This window comes from Ptychodera flava, chromosome 1 (genome assembly GCF_041260155.1).
Source record: "Ptychodera flava strain L36383 chromosome 1, AS_Pfla_20210202, whole genome shotgun sequence".
In the NCBI taxonomy this organism is placed as follows: Eukaryota; Metazoa; Hemichordata; class Enteropneusta; family Ptychoderidae; genus Ptychodera; species Ptychodera flava.
In genome coordinates this window covers 12,942,336-12,955,321 of record NC_091928.1, presented here as the reverse complement: position 1 = coordinate 12,955,321, position 12,986 = coordinate 12,942,336, and the positions used below count along the sequence as shown (strand labels likewise).

The 12,986-nt window shown below is 37.4% G+C and overlaps 1 long non-coding RNA gene across 2 annotated transcripts in view; it reads right to left on the bottom strand.

The window, feature by feature from the left end:
• Positions 1-2,956: 2,956 nt before the first annotated feature.
• The window catches only part of LOC139130510 (uncharacterized), a 45,239-nt gene continuing 35,209 nt past the window's right edge, over positions 2,957-12,986 (bottom strand). For both annotated transcript variants that reach the window (XR_011551886.1, XR_011551884.1), the window contains exons 5-6: positions 3,905-4,009; positions 2,957-3,434 (exon numbers count right to left, since the gene is read on the bottom strand). This is a non-coding gene — a long non-coding RNA (uncharacterized lncRNA). The remainder of the gene's footprint in view (positions 3,435-3,904; positions 4,010-12,986) is intronic.

The window sequence follows — 12,986 nt, the reverse complement described above, 5'->3', positions numbered from 1 at the left end:
TTTTGAAATTTGGAAAAATAACAGGTGAAGTGTATGGTATCTGCTGTAAACATTTTGTCAAGAATTAATATTATGGCGTTACCTCATGAGGTTAATCACATGGTAAATTATGAACTCTTTTGATGTGTTTAAAGACAAACTGTGGACATTTTTGAAAGCTAACAAATGTAGTATACGAAGAATATGGTACTTCATGTATTTTTACCCGAAAAATAATAATTTTTGAGTTACACCATGAGATAATCACATTATGAATTCCTATCTCCTGTTGGTTTTGATATGTTCAAAGTCAAACTGTTTGGGCATGTTTAAAAGATAGCAAGTGAAAAATTAACATATTTTTCCAATAAAAATTATTGAGTTACCTCAAGAGGTTCACCACATGGTAAATCTCAACTCTATTGGTTTTGCTGTGTTTAAAGACAACCTGTTTGGACATTATTGAAAGATAACAAGTGAAGAGTATGGCACTTCACATACTTTTTTTTCAAAGTTACAGTTTTGTCATTACCTCATTAGGTTCATCACATATAAAATTTCTAACTTTGTTGGTTTTGCTGTGTTCAAAGAGAAAGTGTTGGGAATATTTGGAAGATAACAAGTTGAAGACTAATAGTGATTCATGTTGACATTTTTTTCAAAATTAAAATTTTGGAGTTGCTGTAAGATATTCATCACATGGTAAATTCCTAACACTATTTGTCTTGAAGTGTTCAAAGACAACCTGTTTGCATATTTTTGAAAGAAAAGAAGTGAAGAATATGGTATTTCATATCCTTTTTTCAAAGTTACACTTTTGGAGTTACCTTATGAGAGTCATCGCATGTCAAATTCCAAATTTGTTGGGTTCTTGATATGGCCAAAAAGAATCCTCATGAGGAAACTCAAAAAGGTCTAATTTTGAAAAAAATGTGGTACCATAACTTCACTTTTTATATCTCAAAAATATCCAGTTTGTCTTCGAACACACCAAACGCAACAGACCAAGTAGGAATTTACCATGTGTTGAACGTCAGGGGGTAACTTCACAATTACATTAATTCTGAAAAACATTGTACACACAGAAACTCAGAGTCAAGGTAATCTAACAATCTGAATGCAAAACAGCTATCATTATACATCTCCTACAACTGTTTCTTTGCTCTCCTCTCATATGCTATTGCCCTGCTTTTAACATGTGCCATTTCAGCAATTTCAAGTTTCTGTTGCTCAAAACATTTTTTTATTTGCTAAGCATTTTTCAGCTTCGGCCTTTGTGACTATTTTATTCTTTCTAATGTGTGACATGAAATGGCTGTCAATGGCGGCTTCTTCTGCTTCAGTTAAAATTTTGGAATTACCTCATGAGGTTCATCACGTTGTAAATTACTACACTGTTGGTTTTGCAGTGTTCAATGACAAACCATTTGAACTTCTGAAATTATGAAAGATAAGTTGGTTTTGATGTTTTCAAAGACAAACTTTTTGTAACATTTTAGAAAAACGACAAGTAAAAAGTATGGTACTTCATGTAAACATTTTAGTTCAGAGTTAAAATTATTGAGTTACCTAATGAGGCTAACACTTGGTAATTAATTCCCAGCCCTGTTGTTTTGCTGTGTTCAAGGGCTAAGTGGTGGGATTTTGAAATTTTGAAAAATAACAGTTGAAAAGAATGGTACCTGTTGTAAACATTTTGTCAAGAATTAATATTATGGCATTACCTCATGAGGTTCTTCACATGGTAAATTCTGAATTCTGTTGCTTTTGATGTGTTTTAAATACAAACAGTGGACATTTTTCAAAGCCAACAAATGTAGTATATGAAGAATATGGTACTTCATGTATTTTTACCCCCAAAAATTATAATTTTGGAGTTACAACATGAGATAATCACATTATGAATTCCTATGTCTGCTGGTTTTGATGTGTTCAAATACACACTGTTTGGACATGTTAAATTAAAAGATAGAAAAAAAATTAACAGTTTTCCAAGTTAAAATTATGGGAGTTACCTCAAGAGGTTCATCACATGGTAAATTCTCACATTTCTGGCCGCTGGGAGTGCGGGATCGACAGTGTGGGAAAAATTGATCCCACACTCTCAGAAACCGTCCCACACTCTGCAGTAAATACTACACGAGCTCTGATTGGATGATAAACAGTCTGTTTTGTTCCACGCGCAAAATGTTATCCAATGGCACGACGAGTAACACACAGACAGAACTACAAAGTAAGCAGGTCAAAGTACAGTGGCAAATGATAGACTTGTCACGATTTTGGAAAATGTTGTACATGTCCAATGTGAATTTAACGCATTTTGTGGTCATGTGAGAAAAAGAATCTCACACACCAAGGACCTGGGATCAGATTTCTCACACCAGAAACCAGTTGGGGATATTTTGTCTCACACGAGCCTGCGGCTCGTGTGAGACAAAATCTGATCCAAGGTCCTTGGGGGTGTGAGATTCTATCATTCCCAACTCTATTGGTTTTGCTGTGTTCAAAGACAACCTGTTTGGACATTATTGAAAGATAACAAGTGAAGAGTATGGCACTTCAGATACTTTTTTTCAAAGTTACAGTTTTTTCATTACCTCATTAGGTTCATCACATATAAAATTTCTAACTTTGTTGGTTTTGCTGTGTTCAAAGAGAAACTGTTGGAATATTTGGAAGATAACAAGTTGAAGACTAATGGTGCTTCATGTTGACATTTTTTTCAAAGTTAAAATTTTGGAGTTGCTGTAAGATATTCATCAGATGATAAATTCCAACACTGTTTGTTTTGATGTGCTTAAAACAACCATTTGCATATTTTTGAAAGAAAAGAAGTGAAGATATGGTATTTATATATTTTTTTTTCAAAGTTACACTTTTGGAGTTACCTTATGAGAGTCATTGCATGTCAAATTCCAAATTTTGTTGGGTTCTTGATAAGGCCAAAAAGAACCTTCATGAGGAAACTCTTCATGAGGAAACTCCAAAAAGGCTAATTTCGAAAAGAAAAATATATATGGTACCATATCTTCACTTTTTATATCAGAAAAATGTCTCGTTTGTCTTCGAACACACCGAAAGCAACGGAGCTAGGAATTTACCATGTGGTTAACCTCATGGGGTAACTCCACAATATTAACTCTGAAAAACATTTTACATACAGAAACTCAGTGTCAAGGTAATCTAACAATCTGAAAGCAAAACAGCTATCATTATACGTCTTCTACAATTTTTTCTTTGCTTTCCTCTCATATGCTATTGCTCTGCTTTTTACATGCCGTTGCAGCAATTTCAAATTTCTGTTGCTGAGAACTTTCTCATTTGCTAAGCATACTGTTCAGCTTCGGCCTTTGTGACTGTTTAATTATCTCTGATGTGAGACATGAAATAGCTGTCAATGGCGGCTCCTTCTGCTTCAGTTCACGGTACTTACTGGCCAACAGGCTTTTTTCGAACTATAGTGAGGAAATATAGAGAAAATGGTTCATAAAATCAGGCCTTAACAAAATTCAAATATCTGTATTTCTCTGAAGAATGGGACCCTTCCTCACTAAAAAGTTGTAGGGGTCCTAGTGCGAAATAGGGAGTCTGCAAAGCAAAATTTGGGGTTAACGCAATCCTACATAAATACAAACAAACCCCACAAGGCAGCTCAATATGCTGCACACCAGTATCTGTTTGTCTTTAGCTGATTTAACAGTTGTGGGGTCACAGGTTCATGTGGAAAGCTATTTTCCCCCTAGGTATTACACAAGGAAGACAATCAAATAATATTAAACTCTATGCTATGCACATGATGTTCTGTTGATCTACTGTTACATGCTCAAGGAACAGATTTGTGATGTCACCTTCATGGCAAGTCATCCAATAGATGTTTACTGGTTACAGGTACATATATGTCAGTATATCATTGACTATCACTGACCTTCAGAAGTTTCATCATGTTCACATTGCTTCTTGTTCTTTTCTGCAGAGGACTCCATATGACTCCCTGGGTGGATAGTGTTCCTTTGCATATTCTCACTCGCAACTAATAATCATAGGAAAGAGCACCATCATGTAAGACCATGCAACACATAATACTGAACTTGCTTTTTGCAGATAATTTGCACTAGCGAGCGGCTCTCTCTGTGGCCTCTCTGCTAGGTGACTGATGCCGTATGTTGTGGGTTCGGACCCGATTGAAAACTAGCCGTATACAAAGGATATTCAAGATGAAATCTTAATTTCTTATTGCCATCTTTCCGACAGTAATCATAATATGTGAGAGAGATAATCATGCTGTCACAAATTAATTTCCAATTATATGACTGCCACAGATTCTGTATATCCCTGTATTTTATGGAAGTATTTAGCTGTCAATTGATATGTCAATCAATCAATCAATCTATCAATCAACCAATCAATCAATCAAAGCAATTTATAAGTGCTAGAATCAATTACACTGTTATTTTTGAAGGCACTGAAGTTAAAATACGTGAATTCTGTTACCATTGGAAGCAGATGGCACCTAGTCCTCACAAAGTAGAGCACAGGGCAGCACTTATTTTTTTTATCAAAGTTAACAGGCAGGCCACTACCTTTAATTGCTTGGTATTTTCAGTTTTTGTGGGTGTGTGTGGCAATGCCATTTTCTTGCTCTCCATAGTGAATTCCAACATACCCAGTTTTTTACAAGTCAACATATGTTGTGTCAATATATTAGTTTCGTTGTTCTCATTTACAAATGCCATCAAATCTGGAATGATAATTTTTCAGACCTGATCTGTGTCAAGAAGATTAAAGCCCCAGTAACTCTTGAAAACTTTCAAGGTGTATTGTCTCAGTTTTGTGTGTATTATAACAGTGGCCCTCGTTGTATTCTGCAAACAATTGCTTGATGTAATTTATCAACACACCCATTCTGTAGTAATCACCATTGTTATTGTTGAAGTCATTGTCAATGACATAGTCCCCATTCAGAATTGTGACATCAGTCTTCATAGAGCATTCAAATGAAGTCTGTATAATATACGGATAGTTTTCAATCGGATGCGAACCCACAACATACGGCATCAGTCGCCTAGCTGAGAGGCCTGAGACAGAACCAGTCGGCTAAATCTCCACTCCCAAAAAAGAGTGGTTCAATAGCCGGCTAAGTTGTTACATTTTTCTGACTGAGACCTTTCAACACGTTGTAGAGTTCGTGAAGCACTCACGCTCGCATGCTCACTATCATACATCGCACATACACACTTTATCGAAGCCAAGAAACAAATTTCATCGCTTTAACTGGGCGAACAATAACCTCGGGGACAATTCTGTCCACCAGCAGTGTTACCGACCCAGGATAGAAAATACGGATAGTTTTCAATCGGATGCGAACCCACAACATACGGCATCAGTCGCCTAGCTGAGAGGCCTGAGACAGAACCAGTCGGCTAAATCTCCACTCCCAAAAAAGAGTGGTTCAATAGCCGGCTAAGTTGTTACATTTTTCTGACTGAGACCTTTCAACACGTTGTAGAGTTCGTGAAGCACTCACGCTCGCATGCTCACTATCATACATCGCACATACACACTTTATCGAAGCTAAGAAAACAAATTCATCGCTTTAACTGGGCGAACAATAACCTCGGGGACAATTCTGTCCACCAGCAGTGTTACCGACCCAGGATAGAAAATACGGATAGTTTTCAATCGGATGCGAACCCACAACATACGGCATCAGTCGCCTAGCTGAGAGGCCTGAGACAGAACCAGTCGGCTAAATCTCCACTCCCAAAAAAGAGTGGTTCAATAGCCGGCTATTGTACTGTGAATCCAGTGATTGTTTTCATGTCGAGGCATCAATAAATAAGTGTGATTGGATTGTATCATAAAATGTATGACACAGGTTATATCCTTGTACCAATTTTGAAAGAAATCAGTTGAGACGTATTGAGTTATGGCTAAAGGCATAAACAAATCATAACAAATGGCCAGCTGGCAGCTATCAATTGCATCATATGACAACAAAATTGAGAGGTACATGTATTACAAAGGTTTATGTCCTTGTACCATATTTGGAAGAAATCAGTTGAGGCATGTCTGAGTTATGGCTTAACCCTTTTCCTGCCAGACAGTATTAAGACTAAATATTACTTCCCCATCAGCCAAGTCAGTAAAAAGCGGTATTGAGCCAAAAAACATGAAGTATTTTCACACACTTGGCTTGGTCTGTTATAGCATCTTTAGTAAAAAAAATAAAGTTTATAGTATTGATGTTTTCAACAGCTTTCAATTGATGTACAGTATTATGTTAAAATCGCCATATGTTGTGTTTCATTAATTTTAACCATCTTGACCTGATGGTGAAATATGGACTTGGCAGGAAAAGGGTTCTGACATGAAAAAATCGTAACAAAATGGCTGCCTGGTAACTCTATTGGGTCGTATCACAATAAATATCAACATGAACATGTATAACATAGGTCTATGTCGTTGTACCAACTTCAAAAGAAATCAGTTGAGACATGTTTGGGTTACGCTGTGGGTTACGGCTGGAAACATGAAAAAATCGTAACAAAATGGCTGCCTGGAGGGCATATTGGATTGTATTTTAACAAAATAGAGATGCATATGTATGACATAGGTCCATGTCCCTGTACCAATTTTGAAAGATATCAGTTGAGACACACTGGGTTATGGCTCAAGACATGAAAAATTGTAATGAAATGCCACTGGGCGGCCATATTGGATTGTATCAGAAGAAAAATCTACAAGCATATGTACGACATAGGTTAATGTCCTTGCACCAAATTTGAAAGACATCAGTTGACACATGTCTTGGTTACGGCTCAAGACATGAAAACTTGTAAAAAACTAGCTGCTAGGTGGCCATCTTGGGTCATATTGTGAAACTATTAAATCAACGTACTCTGTATGGAGTCTGGTGCTATACTTGTGCAAAGTTTGAAAGAAATTGACCAAGCCTTGTCTGAGATATCTGCGTGAACAGGGGAAGGCATGCATGTGCGCGGACTTACAGACGGAACTCAATCTATAAGTCCCTGGAGTTCGTTTGTGGGGACTAATTAATGAGGTATATGATAGTGTGCCATTAGGTGCCTTAACCTGCCATACCGGTATATGAACCATTTAGTCCTTTTAGTTATTTAATTATTCACATTTATGTGATATTAAGGGTAATGACCTTTGACCCCAGCATAATTGATGAGGTGTATATGACAGTTCATCATAAGGTGCTATAACCTACCAAATATGAACCATCTAGCCGTTTAAATTACCTAGTAATTCATATTTATGTGATATTTACGGTCAATGACCTTCAACCCCAGTTGACATATTGGCGAAATGGTTTGATCCAACGTTTCCGCACTCTCGAAGTTGGGTCCTTCATTTCATGCATAATAAGGGATTTCCTTCAAATGAAGGGCGCCCTCTCTTTAGTTTCGATGACCGTTACACCATGTTTCACGGCTAGAAAAATCGGCAAAAAACACTGCAAAAGGTTAGTATTTATGGAAATTTTCCATATCCTTGCCATTTATATTGCCTCCAGTCGTGACCTATGTAAATTTTTCAACAATCAGGGCAAATCTTTTGTAGAAATCACCAGATACGATTTTTGTAGACATGTTGACCTCGCCTTATACAGCACTGCGTCGCTTGCGTTGGCAAGACATTTAATTTAATTTGCAACCAGGTTTGGTCGGATTTGAATCTCATGACTATGATTTTCTGCAAAGTTTTGGTGTTCAAAACGGACAAATATGAATTTAACACGCCTTTGAAATGAGGTCTGTTCGGTGTTGAATACCGTTAAATCCAATAAATATGGTGGCCATGCACACGCAAACAGCTTGAGACGCGTTGGTATCACATATCATTGCGTATTTTCAGTATCCCAGTTGTTGTAATCTTTTATTTTTTGAGCAAAATTTGTGATCAAGAATATATATAATGATGGTTTTGTTTGTTTAAGTATGATCCACTTACCGAAATACATGTGTCTTTACATTTTGTTGGCAGATATACTGTGGCTGATAACCTACCACAGCCCGTTCTGGCAATGGCACATGGCTTACAATATTCACCGGTATTTTGTACCTGTATCTATGTTTACTAACAGTTTGAGTTTATGGTAACGTTTGGCCACAAGAAATTCACGTACTTTGAAATCATTTGTCATAGTTTTGAAAAATAAGAATTAAATGTTTGAAAGAAATATTTTGGAGAAAAAGGAGAGTGTTTGGATCCTTAGCCATATCAAGCAGTGCAAGTAAGGATGCTTTATTGAGAAGTTGCATAAACTACGGTATGCCATATGCCACAGAGCATGGAAGGTTGCCCCTGACAGAAGTAAAACTTGCGGCAGCAAGTCTTCTTAAATGGAGGGCAACTTAATAATATTACAGGCCAATCGCAAAAGTGGCATATTAATTTTTTGCCAATTTTGTGACTCAAAGACTGCAATATGCAACAGCACAAAGGTTGAACCATGTGAATATTTCTTTGTCCCTGAAAAACATCTAAACAGTGTACACAGAGCCTGGGAAATCTAAACAGTGTACACAGAGCCTGGGTCAAGATTTCAAAAGCTGTTTCACATTGTCAGAAACTCCATAGTCGAGGGGTTTTAAGTTTGAAACAGGATGCTCAGTGCACAAAAAACACATTCATTGTCAAAGAAATGATACTGTTGAAAAAGGATTGATGCAGTTATGTCATGGAAAGTAAAAGTAACATTGGCCTGCTCTCTGATATTGAAATACGGTTGTCCAGACTTGGCCAGTATGTGCTAAAAGATGCCACAAATTTGAAAAGCACCATGTAACTGTTGTGCTAGAAGGCAAAGAATTTATTCTTCCTTTAAAATCATCGCTTTCATGTGATATTCAGAAAGAGGTGGCCCACAGTCTCGGTTTACAGGAGACTACCATAGTTTTAAGTTATTCTCAGAAGACCAGCCATTGTATTGCTGTTTCAAGTCACACACATTGCACAAGAAAGTGCTTTTGATCAATATCTCTGGACTTGGAGATGTGAGGTCACATAAAGCAAAAACTCATCCAGATAAGAATAAGTGTGGTCCATGTGGTAAATGTGGGATAAAAAAACAAACAGATGGTACCATGTTGTGGGAAACCAGAGGAATATGTCCGAGCTGGTTAAAATCTAGGGGCATGAATGAACAGTATTGTTTCTGCAATGCGTGTCGCCTAGCTTTATATAGATAAAGAATTTCTGGAAGAGATGGAGGGGATGATGAGAAAGCACCAATAATTGATGTCACAGAGGCCAATGGTTCTACTCCGGAATAAAAAGGACGCGATGCATACGCCATTCTACATACTCAGAACGCCCAAATAATCACGTGATGCCGGTACAAACAAACCCACATGTGTACTGAACGCGTATAGAAATACACGTACGTCTGTGCGCGTTTGCGCACATGGCTTTGTTTGTACCGTGGTCGATTCGAATTCCGGGTTTGCCTATTGTTTAATCTGTACTTTAACTGGCCCAGGTTTACACTCCACTGATGTTGATGACAAAAACCTCTTTCTCACACAGTTTAATCTCTACTCCAGTGATATCGATACTTCCGTTCCTGACATAGTGTGTCTTTGTCCAGAACACTTCAATACATGGATGGAAAAAACTGAAAATACTGCAGCATGCCAGATTGTAGAAAGCGCATTACATCGAATGTGCGGTTTCCGTCAAATGTTGACTTAATCAATGGCTTCTCTCCATGATCATGGTGACTACATGAATTTTAGTTTTGATGGAAAAAGTCAACTGTGTGGAAAATGTTACATGCAACTTTACCATATTGTTGAAAAAATGAAAAAAAACATCAAGTGCAATCTCTCAAGACTTATAATGACCTTTAGCAAGTCATTGAAGACATTGCCTCCAGTATCAAAAATACAACTGATATCACTGATATAGCCCTGAACAAAATGTCACTTTTTATTGCGCTAAAATTATTAGAAAAGAGTCTGTCCTTCTTCAAGAGGCTAGAGGCTATGTTTTTCTTATAACCTCGGTGGTCTTTAATGCTCATACAGAGACTAAATAGAATTTAAACCAGCAACCTAAGGCGTCGGTGTTTTTCAATGTATTTTGGAAGCTGAATTTGTCGATGTCAATCTCGCTCCCATTGCTTCTTGACAGTCATTTTAGAATGGGAAAATTCACAAACAGAGAGGTTACAATGGTCGCCACGGACAAGTAACTTTTGGCTTATTGACCTGAAATTAAGTCAGTGTTCATTGAAAATTCAAAGACTGGACCCGTTGACATCTAAGCTTGCTCATGACTTTCATTGCATGCGGTCTTGCCACGATGCCATCCACTGTCACTCAACAAGTTAACATTGAAGAGTACGTCTTAGTAAAAGTCCCATTTTTGTGGTGATTTTTCACCACTGCACTTTATTTTTTACCTTATTATAAACGCTCATACAAAGCACAAAAACTGCTGTGTGTTTCTTTTTTTTACCGTATCGACATATTGTGAGACACCGTAACTCACAGTCAATGCAATGAACTATGGTGAACGTACGCTCCACCAGCTGAACAGCTTTTTCATATGCAAAATCAGCGTACGGTATTTAACCGGTGGTATTGTTTGAATTGCATTTTATTGGAAGTGATTATATGATTCTTTTCATCAATTCTTCATGCAATTTTACGAAAAAATCTTATGGAAATGTTCACAATGACATAATATGATACCGTGTTCCCTCGCTAGAAAATCGCTCTCGTGAATTCGATTTCTAGGTAATTACTTTTTTCCACTTGTCCCGTAGGGCAATGGCATCGGAGGTTCAATTGCCCGAACGTGACTTTCCCTTGCCCTGGGCAATCGGACAACCCTTAGTGTCTTTCCCTACCCTTGTAACTTACGATTTTTTGAGTGAACCCATCTCAGATTCCTCCGACCTCCCCCCCCGGGCCATAAATAATGACGGCTCCCTAATTACCCTACGCAACTCTTTTGGCATGATTTGTTCAAAGTCTAAGGCCAGAGATACCATGAATAGGACAGTTTTGAGTACCCCACAAGGAAAACTTTGCCGGTTGCTTCACCCCAGATAGTTTTGTCATAACAAGTCTTGAAAATATTGATGTAGGTCAACCCAATGTCAGTCCACTTCACTGTTTTAGTGTTTTGCAATAGCTGCACATCCTGTACTCAGAAAACTAGCCCATCAGGGCAGTTTAAAGCAAGATCCTACAAGTCTAGCTGTGTTGAAATAGCTAGAACTTGTGATAAGAAATTATACTGCTGTCTTGCTTGCAGCTAGTGATGAGACACGTATTTTGAGAAATATTGCCAAGCGATGAACAAAACATCTTGTTGACCATTGATTTTTTTTTTACTTTTTTGAAAGGTCACAAAAGGTCAACTCAGTACAGTACCTGGTGATTACGCAGAGCTGCTCTGTCTATGCTATGCCCTGAAATGTCCTGTTCAAGATATATATACCCATGACAAAATGCTATTGTACACATTTGGCTCAAAGTATCAGAATGTTGAACCTTTTCGAATCATTTGACAAGGGGATGGTCTGTATTCATTGCTTTTACACACAGAATGGCTTGATAGTGACTAGGACCTCTGTGACCTTGACAATGAAAATATGCCCTTAAATCCATGGTATCAGGCTAATGCCAGATTGGCTGGACTGCAGGTGATACAAAGTAAAATGAATGAGATCTTTTTGTGTGAGATATTGTTTCCCTGAGCACAGAGGTTGTTTTGCTTATATCTCTCTTTACATGGCTTTCCGTAGCAGTAATTGGCAACTGAGAATGGCATCAATCAAGCAGCTAGCCCCTTTGTATCATGCTTTTGATGGTCAACCTAGTATCTTCGTCTCCTACCAAGGCATCTCCATGATTTGCTGCAAGCACCATCTTGCATCCTAGATCACCTGCAGTCTGGGGGATTTACAACAAGCATAACTGGCTTCAGCTGGAGAGAGCTTGCACTTGATGAAGCCATGAACAACTTATCAATTTAAGTGTCAAAACTGCAGTTCATAAGCCCTCTCCTGAATTGCTTGACAACATGGCAAAGTATTTGCCTTTCAGGGCTTCATGCCTTAAAAATCTGCATTCTGAAATAACCCCCGAAAAGAGTGGCAAAAGTGTACAGATACAGATAAATGCAGAAGGGAATGAGGGAGACTGATGAAGGTTGTGCCGAGTGTATTATAAACAAGCGACCTAGCGGCCGATATAGCTCCGCTGTGTTTATGTAGAGAATAACTATTTTTTACACATGTGATGAGAAGGTGGAAATCTTTGATAGCTCAATGCAGAGGCCAGAAAAAGTGGCTAAAATAAGCTGCAAAAATATACAATTGAAGATTTAATCATACTTTGAATATATCACATCGATCATCCCTAAGAACATGTCAACCAAAGCTATCTGATGAGTAGTTTTTTGAGAATAAAATTTTCTGACCAAAAATGGCAACAATTGCCCCAAAAAATGAAATTGCAGATTTCATCATAATTTCAAGAGATCAAATTTAGTTCATAACTTTATCTATAGAAACCTGTATACCAAATTTCAAAGCTGTTAGACCAGTACTTTTTGTGAGAAACACATTTTTTGACCAAAAACGGAAAAAATTGCCCCAAAAAATCAAAATTGCAGATTTCATCATTATTTTTTAATAAATATCATTTAGTTCATCTATAGAAACCTGTATACCAAATTTCAAAGCTATCGGATGAGTAGTTTTGGAAATACACGTTTTGACCAAAAATGGCAAAAATTGCCCCCAAAATACAAAATTACAGATTTCATCAGAAATTCATTATATATTACTGAACTCATCTGTAGAAACCTGTATGCCAAATTTCAAAGCTATCAGACCAGTAATTTTTGAGAAACACATTTTTTGACCAAAAATGGCAAAAATTGCCCCAAAATTACAAAATTGCAGATTTCATCATAATTTCAACAAATATCATTAAGGTGATCTGTAAAACCTGTATACC